This window comes from Narcine bancroftii, chromosome 7 (assembly GCF_036971445.1).
Source record: "Narcine bancroftii isolate sNarBan1 chromosome 7, sNarBan1.hap1, whole genome shotgun sequence".
In the NCBI taxonomy this organism is placed as follows: Eukaryota; Metazoa; Chordata; class Chondrichthyes; order Torpediniformes; family Narcinidae; genus Narcine; species Narcine bancroftii.
In genome coordinates, this window is record NC_091475.1 from 98996689 (window position 1) to 99009631 (window position 12943).

General features: G+C 38.8%; 1 protein-coding gene across 6 annotated transcripts in view; it reads left to right on the top strand.

Annotated features, from left to right (window-relative positions):
- The window catches only part of LOC138739134 (ETS-related transcription factor Elf-1-like), a 154931-nt gene that overhangs the window by 11342 nt on the left and 130646 nt on the right, over positions 1–12943 (top strand). For 3 of the 6 annotated variants that reach the window (XM_069890636.1, XM_069890631.1, XM_069890633.1), the window contains exon 2: positions 2182–2247. The exons of the other annotated variants lie outside the window; for them this stretch is intronic. The gene's annotated coding sequence lies outside the window, so the exon portion shown is untranslated. The remainder of the gene's footprint in view (positions 1–2181; positions 2248–12943) is intronic. 6 annotated transcript variants of the gene reach the window in all.

The following is a 12943-nucleotide window of genomic DNA, read 5'->3' on the forward strand; positions in this document are numbered from 1 at the left end:
AATCCTTTAATTTTTTTCCCTGTTGTGTTTTAAATGTTGTTTCTATTTTCATAATAAAATAATTTAAAAGCAGAGAGCAAGTGACTATGCTTGACATTAAGGTAGCATTTGGGTAACTGGCATCAGGGATCCTAAATGCAATTGAAATCTAGGAGAAACAAGGAACTGCAGACAAAGGTCATTGCTGTCAGAGAGCGACCCTTCCGTTTTCAACCTTGGATTTCTACACTTCTACCTCCGCTTGCATTTATTTAATACTTCAAATATGGTTTTAAAAAAAATAGTCTCAGGATGTACACAAGAGGATAATCACTGAGGGGGAAAAAAATTCAACAACATTATAGTCCGACCAGGTCCATAAATAGAAGTCAGTTTTGGAGCCATGCAGGACAATTTGGAGAGGTGAAAGAAGGGAATTCTGGGAATGAAATAGCACAGGTGCACTTAAGCATGCAGGAGTTCAGAAACAAAGTGCAGTTTTCAGAATATCATAGGGCTACAGGGGTAAGGCTGAAAAATGTAATGTCAAATCTTGTCTAATATGGGAGCCAATATAAAGTCAGCAAAAGATGGTACTACTTAATGGTGCATAAGAAATGTCATTCCAATAAATGGATCTCAGAATGCCTGATGTCAAAACTCAGCCGTTCTTGCAGCATCCATAGGAAGTAAAGATATATTGCCAATGTTTCAGGCCTGAGCCCTTCCTCAAGGTATGAATGAAGAGACAGGCATCTGAATTAAAGGCTGTGGAAAGAGAGGGGAAAGAATACATTCACTAATCTGAATGCCTGACTCCCGGATGCAACATTTGTCTGCCATCCGAATCCAGTCTTGCTTTAAACATGGATAGAAGACTTGAATTTCAAAGATGAGTGGAAAGTTTATTTCCTTGACATAGAGACAACAGTTAACTGAATGCGGTATTCAGGAGTATTACATTTTTTTTAAGGTAACAAAAGAAATTGATGAAGATAGGGTGGTAGATGTGGTGTACATGGATTTTAGTAAGGCAATTTTACAAGGTCCCCCATGGGGGACTCGTTCAGAATGTTCTGAGGCATGGGATCCATGGAATCTTAGCTGTGTGGATTCAGAAATAGCTTGCCTGTAGAAAGCAGAGAGTAGTAAGTAATGGAGGGAAAGCATTTTGTCTGGCGGTCAGTGACTAGTGGAGTGCCGCAAGGATCTATTCTGGGAACCCCACTCTTTGTGATTTTTATAAATGACCTGGGTGACTAAGTAGAGGATGGATCAGTAAGTTTGCATATGATACCAAGCTTGGAGGTGTGGATAGTGCTGAATGTTGTCATAGGGTATCAACAGAATGCAGATGGAATTCAATCCAGGTAAGTGTGAGATGATGCATTTTGGAAGGCAGAGTACATGGTTAATGTTAGGGTACATATTATTGTGGAAGAACAGAGGGACCTTGGGGGTCCAAATCTGTAGATCTCTCAAGATTTCCGCAGAATTTAATAGGATAGTTAAGAAGGCCTATGGAATGTTGGGGTTCATAAGTCAGGGGATTGAGTTCCGGAGTTGAGGTAATGTAGCAGCTCTAAAAATCTCTGGTGAGACCACTCTTAGAGTATTGTGGGTGCCTGAAATTCATTGCCAGGGGTGGTGGTGGAGGCTGGAACAATAGGGATATTTAAGAAACTCTTCGGCATGCTGCCAAAAGAATAGGAAGTATTGCAACACATTGTGATTTCTGTACCCATCTGGCTTGGTTAAGATATGAGCTTATAAGTCTAAATAGATGAATACTGCTACTAAAATGCCAAAAAATTTACTGTGATATTTACTAGGTTAAGTGCTTTGTAGGTCTTTATTCCAAATAATACTCAAAAAGTGTTGGAGAACTCAACAGGTCATGCAACTTCTATGAAAAGCAGCAGGCAGTTCCTGTTGGAATTTCCATAGCACTTTTGTATAATATTCTAGTTCTCCACCAGCAGCAGATTCCTTGTTACCTCGAGGTCTTCATCCCCAAAAATATTTGTAAAGATTCTTAAATTTGTGTACTAATTCATGCATCACCTTTGGAGTTTTTAAATGAATATCTGTCTGTTCTCCTACTTTGCTATAAACAGTTGCCTAGCATTATCAAAAGGAATGGTAAAGGAAATACCCTTGGTGTCCTGGTCAATATTTATCCCTCATTTCATTTTGCTACAGCAGGTTACCCAGTCATTTGAGGAAACTTATTTCAAAACTGGCTGTCATGTTTTCCACATTACAAAGGTAAAGGTTCCATTATTGTCACATAATACTACATTTAGAATGTACCATACATGAAGTTCTTTAACTTTGTCTTCCTTACAAGTGCCCCTCACAGGGAGGAGGCCCCAGCGAGGAACAAACTCACAACCCCTGGTTTACAAGATCAGTGCTCTAATCACTGAGCTATCGGAGCCTATGGAAAGGAAACTATATTTCACAAAAAAACGTCATTGATTGTGAAGTACAGTGGGAATGCACTGAAATTTTGGATGTCTTTTTCACTTTAATATCACAATTGGATAAGCACTGTATATTGGAAACCTGAATGGGCTGAAATTGCCTACATCCAATTCCCAACAGCCACTGGTTGCTCTTTTCAATTTGACACCACACCCTTTGTTGCTAGGAGGGGTTTGTTTTCCATGTGCTAAATGCTGGCAATATTTTGAGAAGCTACTTTCCCCCAGTGCCAATAGACCCTTGTATAGAGGGAAAAAATGTGACTGTATTCTCTGCCCTTGCATCACAGAACTTGCCTTCATAAATACTCCATGATTGGCTCCAAGGCATCAACTCCAATCCCTCTTCTACCTACTGTCAGCGATGGAGCAGAGCGCTCCGCGCATGCATCGATGAACAGCCACCGCAAGCGGCTGGCTAGGGGGCAGACTAATGATGTCGCGATGACAGGGTCAGACCTAACAAAGCTGTTCAGTGAATCTGTGCTAAACAGTTGTGTCAGGCAGAGCTCTGGGTAATTCCTGGAGACATTTGTTTAATGAGCCTCCCCTGAAGTTATTGCTCCCTCAGCTGCTTGTGCCAATAGTTATGGTACACATTGGTACCAATGACTTAGAAAGGAAAGGAAATGAAGTCCTGCAAAATTAATGTAGGGAGTTAAGACAAAAATTTTAAAAGTTGGATTTTTGGATTATTACCATAAACTTGTGTCACTGAAAGTAGGAATAGAAGGATAGAGCTCATAAACATGAGATGGAGCAGTTGGTACAGGTGTGACCTCTTCTGAGGTAGACATGACCTGTGCAAGAGAGATGGATTACACCTGAACCAGAGGGGGACCAGTATTTTGCCAGGGAGATTTTATATATCGACCCAAGAGGCTTTAAAATAGTCTGGCATGGAGTTCAGATTGAAGATGGAGAGAGGGGGTCTGACAAGTTTAAGGATATCAAGGAAAAGCGAGGAAGCATGTTGGCCCAGAGCAGGAATGTGGAGGACAAGCATCAAGATGAGACACATAAACTTTGTTAAATTTCTTTTAATATTGCCCCAATTTAGAATTTTTTTTGGTCTTAATAGTTCTTCTCTGGCGACTCGTGTGGATAATCATTTTTTTTTTGAACCGCTAGTGATGGATGTTGGTTTTAAGGAATAGTTTAGTTTAGGCATTCAAAATTATAATGATCTTTTTATTCAACATAACTTTGCTTCCTTTGAACAATTATCTGCCAAATTTAATCTTTCTAATAGACATTTTTGTAGATATTTACAAATGAGACATTTTGTTCAATCTAAGCTTTCCTCGAATTTGGGACACCAATATTCTTGATTAATTTTTTAACTTACAGTTTTATTTTCAAAGAGGATTAATATAATTTATTTACAATGAATTATTGGATTTAACATCACCCTCAATGGTTGGGATTAAGAAAGATTGGGAACGAGATTTGAATATAACCTTTTTCAGTTGAAGACTGGTAATCTACTGTCAGCTTGATTAATGATTCTTCATTTTATGCAAGGCACTGCCTTTTGCAATTTAAAGTGGTACTTAGAATACACATGTCTACATTTATACTATAATTTTTACACAAATATTAATCCATTATGTGTAAAATGCAAAATTTTTGAAGCTTCATTGATCTACATGTTTTGGGAATGCCCAAATGTAGAGAGCTTTAGAAAGATATTTTCCAAATGTTATCCATGATTTTTGAAATCAGAATAGAGCCTTGTCCTTTAATTTCTCTGTTTGGTTTTACATGCGACCCAGATTTTGCTCTGTCTGCAACTCAGGGAAAAGTTTAGCTCTTACTATTCTGAAGCCAAATGAGCAATTTTACTGTAATGGAAGAATGATTCTTCACCTACCCATGCACAGTAGTTACATGATGTAATATCTTACTTGCACTTGGAGAAAATTAGATATTATAGATAGAAAATTTCAATTTGTAAAGATGTGGAGACCATTCTTGGAATACTATTATGACTGAAAGAATTAATAACTCTGAAGAGTCTGGGAGTTTGCTGTTCAATGCCTGAGGGCACTATTTGATTCCAAACTTCCTTTTGCATAACTAATGGTAACCTTGATTAGAGGGAGGGGGTAGATTAGGTTTAGTTTTATAGGTTTTCTTTTTTAAAACCCAAATAATTTGGTAAATAGGTTTAATTATGTACATTAAGAATATGTTACAGGTAGTCCCTAACTTACTGTAATGGAGACAGAAAGATTGTTATAACTCCGGGTTGGTCGTAAGTCTGGAAACAGGTACCTTGGGCTGCCGCCGGGGAATGGGGACTTTGGGCTGTCGCCAAGAGCGGAGACCACTGTATATGGTACTTTTAATACAAAATATGTATTTAGACAGTAGTTTTAATAATGATTTTTTTTTAAATTGTCTTGCATGTAGGAGGCTGTAACTTGCATAGGTCAGAAGTCGAGGACCACATATTATTTGCTTTGTTTTTCATATGAATAGACAACTGGCTAACACTGTTCTATTATTCTTTACGATTTTCTTTACATGTATATGAGATGATTGGTTACATATCTTGCTGAATTTTGTATGTAAGTTTATATATTAAAAAAGAAAGACATTTATCGCAAGAAGCATGGTAGGTAAAGGGATAGGCTTTAGCATAGATATATACAGAATAATGGGATATCATAGCCATAATTGAAATGTAGTTGAAGAGGGTCCTGAACAGGTAACTCATTGTTTTGGGGCACCATCATGTGTGAAGGGAAGAGGGGGTTTGGGGAATGGGGCAGAGATTACTCAAAAGAGATATCACTTTGAACAGGCAATTACTAGAGAACTATTTTATGAGGTAGTGTGGTGGAAATCAGGAACTGAAAATGAATAGCACCTTCATGGGTGTATAACCCACAAAACAGTTAGCAGGGCAATATCAAATATGAAGAGAGATTCCTGTTGTCTATAAAAAAATAGCAGGACTCCTACTGTAGGTGATTTCAGTGAGGGTAATGGATAGAATGAATTTGGTTCAGTGTATCCAGAACTTTCTGTAGTAGTATGTGGATAGGCCTATCAGGGAAGGGGCAGTATTGGACCTTGTGCTAGGGAATGAAGCTGGTTGGGTAACTGAGGTATTGGTATGTAATAATTTGGGGACAGTGATCACAATTTTATAAATTTTAAAATAGTTATGGAAAAAAATGGTCCTCAAGTTAGAGTCCTATCTTTGAACAAGGGCACAAGAGTAATTCAGCAGCAATTACTTATAGTTGACTGGAATCAAATGTTCAAGGGCTAAAGCTTAACTGCAAAATAGAAGCCATTTAAGAGTGTGAAAAGGAAGCTCCAGGCAAAGATATGACCATGAGACATCAGAGGAGTAAAAGGCTATTCAGCCCATCGAGTCTGATCCATTTTCCCACATGACTCCACTGCCCAGACTTCTCCCCATAACCTTTGATACTCTGGATAAACAAGAACCTATTAATCCCAGTAGGGTGAATGGCAAAAATGGCAAGGTAAAATAACTGCAGTTAACAAGTGGCATTGAAGTACAGAACAGAAAGAAAAACGAGGCACGTATTAGATGCAGGAAGACAGGTTTGAGGGAATCCGATGCAGAGTACAAGGTCTGTAGGAGAAGAGGAAAAGAGCCGGACTTAGTGATAGGAGTCAGAAGTTGGGGTAAAAGCCCATGACCGGTGGACTGCCTTCAAGGTCCAGTAATAAGACCCTTGTTTGGACAGGATATTTGTGGCAAGGTGAAAAAGCTTGCTGAGGACACAAAAACATGCTATGATGTACAGTGAAGAAGGTTACCTGGGTTTGCAAAGGGATCTTGATCAAATGGGGAACTGGGCTAAGGTATTGGCAGATGCAATTTAATTGGGAAAAATACAAGGTGCTGCATTGGTAAATTGAACCTGAAGAGGACATACTCTGTTGATAGCAGTGCCCAAAGGAGTGTGTGAAGCAGAAGAACCTTAGGTTCCTGTTGTATAGCTTTTTAAAGATGACAGCATATGTCATCAAAAATTAGCAAAGAAAGCATTTGCGATGCTTACCTTCATTAGTCAGACAATTGAAGAAGAGTATTGGAACATCATGTTGAAGTTGTACAAGACGTTAGTGAAACCATACTTGGAATATTGTATGCAATTTTGGTTGCCTAACCATAGATATAATATAAAGTTGGAAAGGGTTTAAAAGAGGTTTGCAGAGTTGGTGCCCAGATTAGGGAAACTGAGTTAAAGTATGAGACTGGAAAAACTAGACCTGTTTTCCCTGGAGTGCTGGACATTGAGAGGGGATCTTATTGAGGTCTATGAAATCATGAGTGATTAAATAATCTGAATACTAACACTTTATATCCTGGAGTGGGAGAATTAAAGAAGACAGGTGAAGGGATGGAATTTAGAAGGGTTGTGAGGACCCAGTTCTTCATTGGATACATGGAACAAGATGCCAGATGAAGTGGTTGAGGCAGATCCATTTGTTTCTTTTAAGAAGCACTTGGATAAATACATGGATGAAAGAGGTTTGGAGTGGCATTGGCCTGACATGGGCAAGTGGGAAGCATATTGTTTGACATGGAACGGTTTCTTTGCTGCATGATTATAATTATGACAATGAAAGATGCATGGATAAAAAATGGAATAACTTCCACTGATGCAAATACCTGAGGTTTGTCCAGAACCACCTTGGCACCTAACCAGGGACTGTCTAAGGTGTATGAATTAACGAGCACAATAAGCTCCCAGGGTGGAGCAGTACTGCAAAGCTATTATAGCATCAGTTAACCCAGTTTCTAAACCATCCCTGTCTGTAAGGAAGTTGTATGTTCTCTCTGTGACCCATGTGGATTTCCACTAGATGCTCTGCTTTCCTCCCATTTTCCAAAGATGTACGGGGTTGGTAGGTTAGTTGGTTACATGGTGTATGTGGCTGCTGTGGGCTCTTGTTACCTCATTATATCTCGACATTTAAATTTTAAATTAAGAAATTATATATTTAAATATAAAAGAGTGAATAACTAAATTTGCCTTTGGTGTATATATACCTGTATTGAGGGATCAATACTGACTAGAGCACCAAAGGTGGTGCTCAATTTTAGAAAATAATGACATGAAATTTTTTGCATCCACCTGGGAGGACTTGTTCTTGTGTCTTATCTAAAAGATGACATGAGAAATGTATGGCACTCCTCAGCAGTGCATGCATTGTGCCTATCTGGAAGTGGTCACCCTATCAATAATAGAAAATATGTTTGATCTTCATTCATATCATATCTTTCAAACAAATGGATTGATGCTGTGGCTTGGTTCCACAATGACCAGAAATGACCATATCCTCGCCTTCAAAAAAAATAAATAATTTCAGCACACCTAAGTACCTCAATTTTGGATTAGCAAATCTATCATCTAACAGAGAAGATAGATTTTATCTGTGCTCCTCTGTTCATGACTTGATACATGCGGCCACATTCTTCAGAATAATTTATCCTGGTGTGGCACAAGGCTATTACTGCTACCAGACAAATTCATTGGAACAGCCTCCATCTTCGTACAATATTAGAACTTTTTCATTGGAGAATTTGTGTATTTCTACCATTTCTTTATAATCATAAGACCTTTACTCTTATTGGAAAACAAAAAAAAAGATGGTGCTTTCTTTGTATTTTAGTGGTGGTTGTTTATAAAAGGTAGAGTTTTTACAATAGAAAGCTTTTCTATATCTGCCCTTGGTTCAAATACTTTTGCGTGTTGGGTAAACTCAGTGGTGAAGTACAGGAGATGGAGGAGAGCCAAGTCATTAAAGTCCTCTGCTTTAATTGTGCCAAACATGTTGATCATTCAAGTGTGCTTTTTTAATTTTTAAAAAAAATTTCCACACTATGAACCATATTAACCAAAATACACACAAACATTTCCCTCTTGAATATACACAGTGTCATTTCCTTCCCTTTTACCCCCTCCCTCCTTCCCACCCCCTCCCTACCCACTAAATGTTCAACATATTCAATATAATAAACAATGTCATCACACAATGAAAATAAACAAGAAAATTGTGTCATCTACTTTTACACACTGGGTCAGTTCATTTTGTCTTCTTCTCATTCTATCATTTTAGGGGGTGGAGGTCCGCAGTAGGCCCCCTCTGTTGTGTTCCATGTACGGTTCCCAAATTTGTTTGAATACTGTGACTTTCTTTGGCTTTGCTTCGCGGACGAAGATTTATGGAGGGGGTAAAAAGTCCATGTCAGCTGCAGGCTCGTTTGTGGCTGACAAGTCCGATGCGGGACAGGCAGACACGGTTGCAGCGGTTGCAGGGGAAAATTGGTTGGTTGGGGTTGGGTGTTGGGTTTTTCCTCCTTTGCCTTTTGTCAGTGAGGTGGGCTCTGCGGTCTTCTTCAAAGGAGGTTGCTGCCCGCCAAACTGTGAGGCGCCAAGATGCACGGTTTGAGGCGTTATCAGCCCACTGGCGGTGGTCAATGTGGCAGGCACCAAGAGATTTCTTTAGGCAGTCCTTGTACCTTTTCTTTGGTGCACCTCTGTCATGGTGGCCAGTGGAGAGCTCGCCATATAACATGATCTTGGGAAGGCGATGGTCCTCCATTCTGGAGACGTGACCCATCCAGCGCAGCTGGATCTTCAGCAGCGTGGACTCGATGCTGTCGACCTCTGCCATCTCGAGTACTTCGACGTGAGGGATGAAAGCGCTCCAATGGATGTTGAGGATGGAGTGGAGACAACGCTGGTGGAAGCGTTCTAGGAGCTGTAGGTGGTGCCGGTAGAGGACCCATGATTCGGAGCCGAACAGGAGTGTGGGTATGACAACGGCTCTGTATACGCTTATCTTTGTGAGGTTTTTCAGTTGGTTGTTTTTCCAGACTCTTTTGTGTAGTCTTCCAAAGGCACTATTTGCCTTGGCGAGTCTGTTGTCTATCTCCTTGTCGATCCTTGCATCTGATGAAATGGTGCAGCCGAGATAGGTAAACTGGTTGACCGAGTTTTGTGTGCCCAATGGAGATGTGACTTTAATTTTTAATTATATGTTATTTTTTTCCAATGGAATACATTTATTCATTTCCATGTAACATTGCTGTATTCTCAGGCTCTCTTCTGATTTCCAGGTTGACATTATACATTTTTTTTGCTACAGCTATCATAATAAATCTTTTTTGTGCTTCATCAAATTTGAGGCCTAGTTCTTTACTTCTTATATTACTTAGAAGAAAGATCTCTGGATTTTTTGGTATTAGATTTTATTTAATACCTGATTTAGATCTTCCCCAAACTTTTCCACTTTCTCACTTGCCCAAATTGCATGTACTGTTGTTCCCATTTCCTTCTTACAGCGAAAACATCTATCTGATTCTGTTGGGTCCCATTTATTTAACTTTTGGGGCGTGATATATAGCCTGTGTAACCAATCATGCGTAACCTCGTGTTTATTGTATTTCTCATAGTTCCGGAGCATAGCTTTTCCCATTTTCATTTTTTTATCTTTATGTTTACATCTTGTTCCCACTTTTGTTTGGGTTTACAGCTTATTTCATCGTTCTCTTTCTCTTGCAGCCTGATGTACATGTTTGTTATAAATCTTTTAATTATCATTGTGTCTGTAATCACATATTCAAAGCAGCTTCCTTCTGGTAACCTCAGTCTGCTTCCCAATTTTGTCCTTTAAGTAGATTTTCAGTTGGTGGTATGCAAACATTGTACTGTGAATGATATCATATTGTACTTCATTTGTTCAAAAGATAATAAATTATTTCCCAAAAAACAATTTTCTCTTCTTTTGATCGCTTTTCTCTCCCATTCTCTAAAGGAAAGATTATCTATTGTGAAAGGGATTAGTTGATTTTGCGTCAATAATAATTTTGGTAGTTGGCAATTTGTTTTTTTCCTTTCTACGTGAATCTTCTTCCAAATGTTGAGCAGATGGTGCAGTCCTGGTGAACTTCTATGTTGCACCAGTTTTTATGGTACCTTCTCCCCTATTTTTTCTAGCTCTAACCTGGTCCAATCTGGTTTTTCCCTTGTTTGATAAAAATCTGATAGATATCTTAATTGTGCTGCTCTATAATAATTCTTAAAGTTTGATAGCTGTAAGCCCCCTTGTTTGTACCATTCTGTTAATTTATTGAGCGCTATCCTCGGTTTCCCTCCTTTCCATAAGAATTTCCTTATTATTTACTTTAGCTCATTGAAGAATTTCTCTGTTAAGGGAATTGGTAACAATTGAAATAGGTATTTTATCCTTGGAATGATGTTCATTTTAATGCAATTTACCCTTCCTATCAGTGTTAGTGGTAAATCTTTCTAATGTTCTAAGTCATCTTGTAAGTTCTTCATTAATGGCTAATAATTTAATTTGTATAGATGGCCTAGATTATTATCTAGTCTAATACCTAGATATCGGATTGCTTGTGTTTGCCATTTAAATGGTGATTCTTTCTTAAACTTGTGAAATCTGCATTATTCATTGGCTTCACTTCACTTTTATTGCGTTGATCTTGTACCCCGATATTTCTCCATATTCCTTCAATTTCTTTATTGACATTTCTGGTTCTGTTAAGTATACTATGATGTCATCTGCAAATAAACTGATTTTATATTCCTTCTGTTTTATTTTTATCCCTTTTATTTTATTTTCTGTTCTTATCAGTTATGCCAAGAGTTCTATAGCTAAAGCGAACAGTGAGGGAGATAGTGGACATCCCCGCCTAGTTGACCTGCTTAATTTAAATTGGTTCGACATATATATCCATTTATTGACACTTTTGCCACTGGTCCCTTATATAATGCTTTAATCCAATTAATATATTTCTCTGGTAGGTTGAACCTCTGTAGTACTTTGAATAAATAATTCCATTCTATCCTGTCAAAGGTTTTCTCTGCGTCTAAGGCAACCACCATTGTTGGCGTCTTATTTCCTTGTACTGCATGGAAGATCTAAATCATGGCAGTAGTCATGGGGGACTTTAACTTCCACATAGATTGGGAAAATCAGGTTGGTTGTGGGAGTCTGGAAGAGGACTTCATAGAATGCATCCACGATAGCGTTCTTGAGCAGCATGTTAAGGAACCCACAAGAGAAAATGCTCTCCTGGATCTAGTGTTGTGCAATGAGATAGGTAGAGTAAATGATGTAATAGTCAGAGACCATCTGGGAAATAGCGATCATAGTATGATTGAATTTCTCATTCAGATGGAAGGAGAAATAGTTAGATCTAAAACTAATATATTATGCTTAAACAGGGGTGACTACCATAGGATGAGGGAGGAATTGGGCAGAGTGGACTGGGAGCACAGGCTAATTGATAAAACAGCTGAGGAACAGTGGAAAATTTTCAAATAAATATTTTGTAATGCTCAACAAAAATATATTCCGGTTAGGAAAAAGGGCAGCAAGGGAGGGAAAAATCAACCGTGGTTAACAAAGGAAATAAAGGAGCGTATAAAATTGAAGGTGCAGGTGTACAAAGCTGCAAAGTGCAGTGGGAAACTGGAAGATTAGGATAACTTTAAGAGACAACAAGGGGTTACAAAGCGGGTGAGAAGAAATGGGAAAAAGGATTATGAAAGTAAACTGGCACAAAATATAAAAACAGAAAGCAAAAAATTTTATAAATATATAAAACGGAAGAGGGTGGCCAAAGTTAACATAGGACCCTTGGAGGATGAAAAAGGAAAGCTGGTAGCAAAAAATGAGGAAATGGCCGAGGCATTGAACAAATATTTTGTGTCAGTCTTCACGGTGGAAGACACGTCCAACATGCCCAAATGCGGAGTTAAGGATGCGAATGTTGGGGAGGGCCTTGATAAAAAAATTGTTACAAAGGAAGTAGTGATGGAGAAACTAATGGGACTAAAGCCAGACAAATCACCTGGTCCTGATGATATGCATCCAAGGGTTCTGAAGGAAATGGCAGAAGTTATAGTTGATGCATTGGTGGTCATATACCAAAATTCCTTGGATTCTGGGCAGGTCCCAGCAGACTGGAAGACAGCAAATGTCACGCCACTTTTTAAGAAGGGATGTAGACAGAAGACTGGAAATTATCGGCCAATTAGCTTGACATCTGTAGTTGGAAAAATGCTTGAAGCCGTCATTAAAGATGAAATAGTGAAACTTTTGGAACGTAAGGGTTCAATCAGGCAGACGCAGCATGGTTTTAGAAAGGGAAGATCTTGTTTGACAAACTTGTTATGATTCTTTGAGGATGTAATGGGTGCGATGGATAGAGAGGAACAGGTTGATGTTATATATTTGAATTTCCAGAAAGCGCTTAATAAGGTGCCGCACAAGAGACTTATCAGTAAGTTACAGGAAAGTGGAGTCCGGGGATGTATATTGGCCTGGAATTAAAATTGATGTCTGACAGGAGGCAGAGTGTCGGGATAAGTGGGAGTTTTTCAGGTTGGCAGAGAGTGGTAAGTGGGGTGCCGCAGGGGTCGGTGTTAGGCCCACAACTGTTCATCATTTAC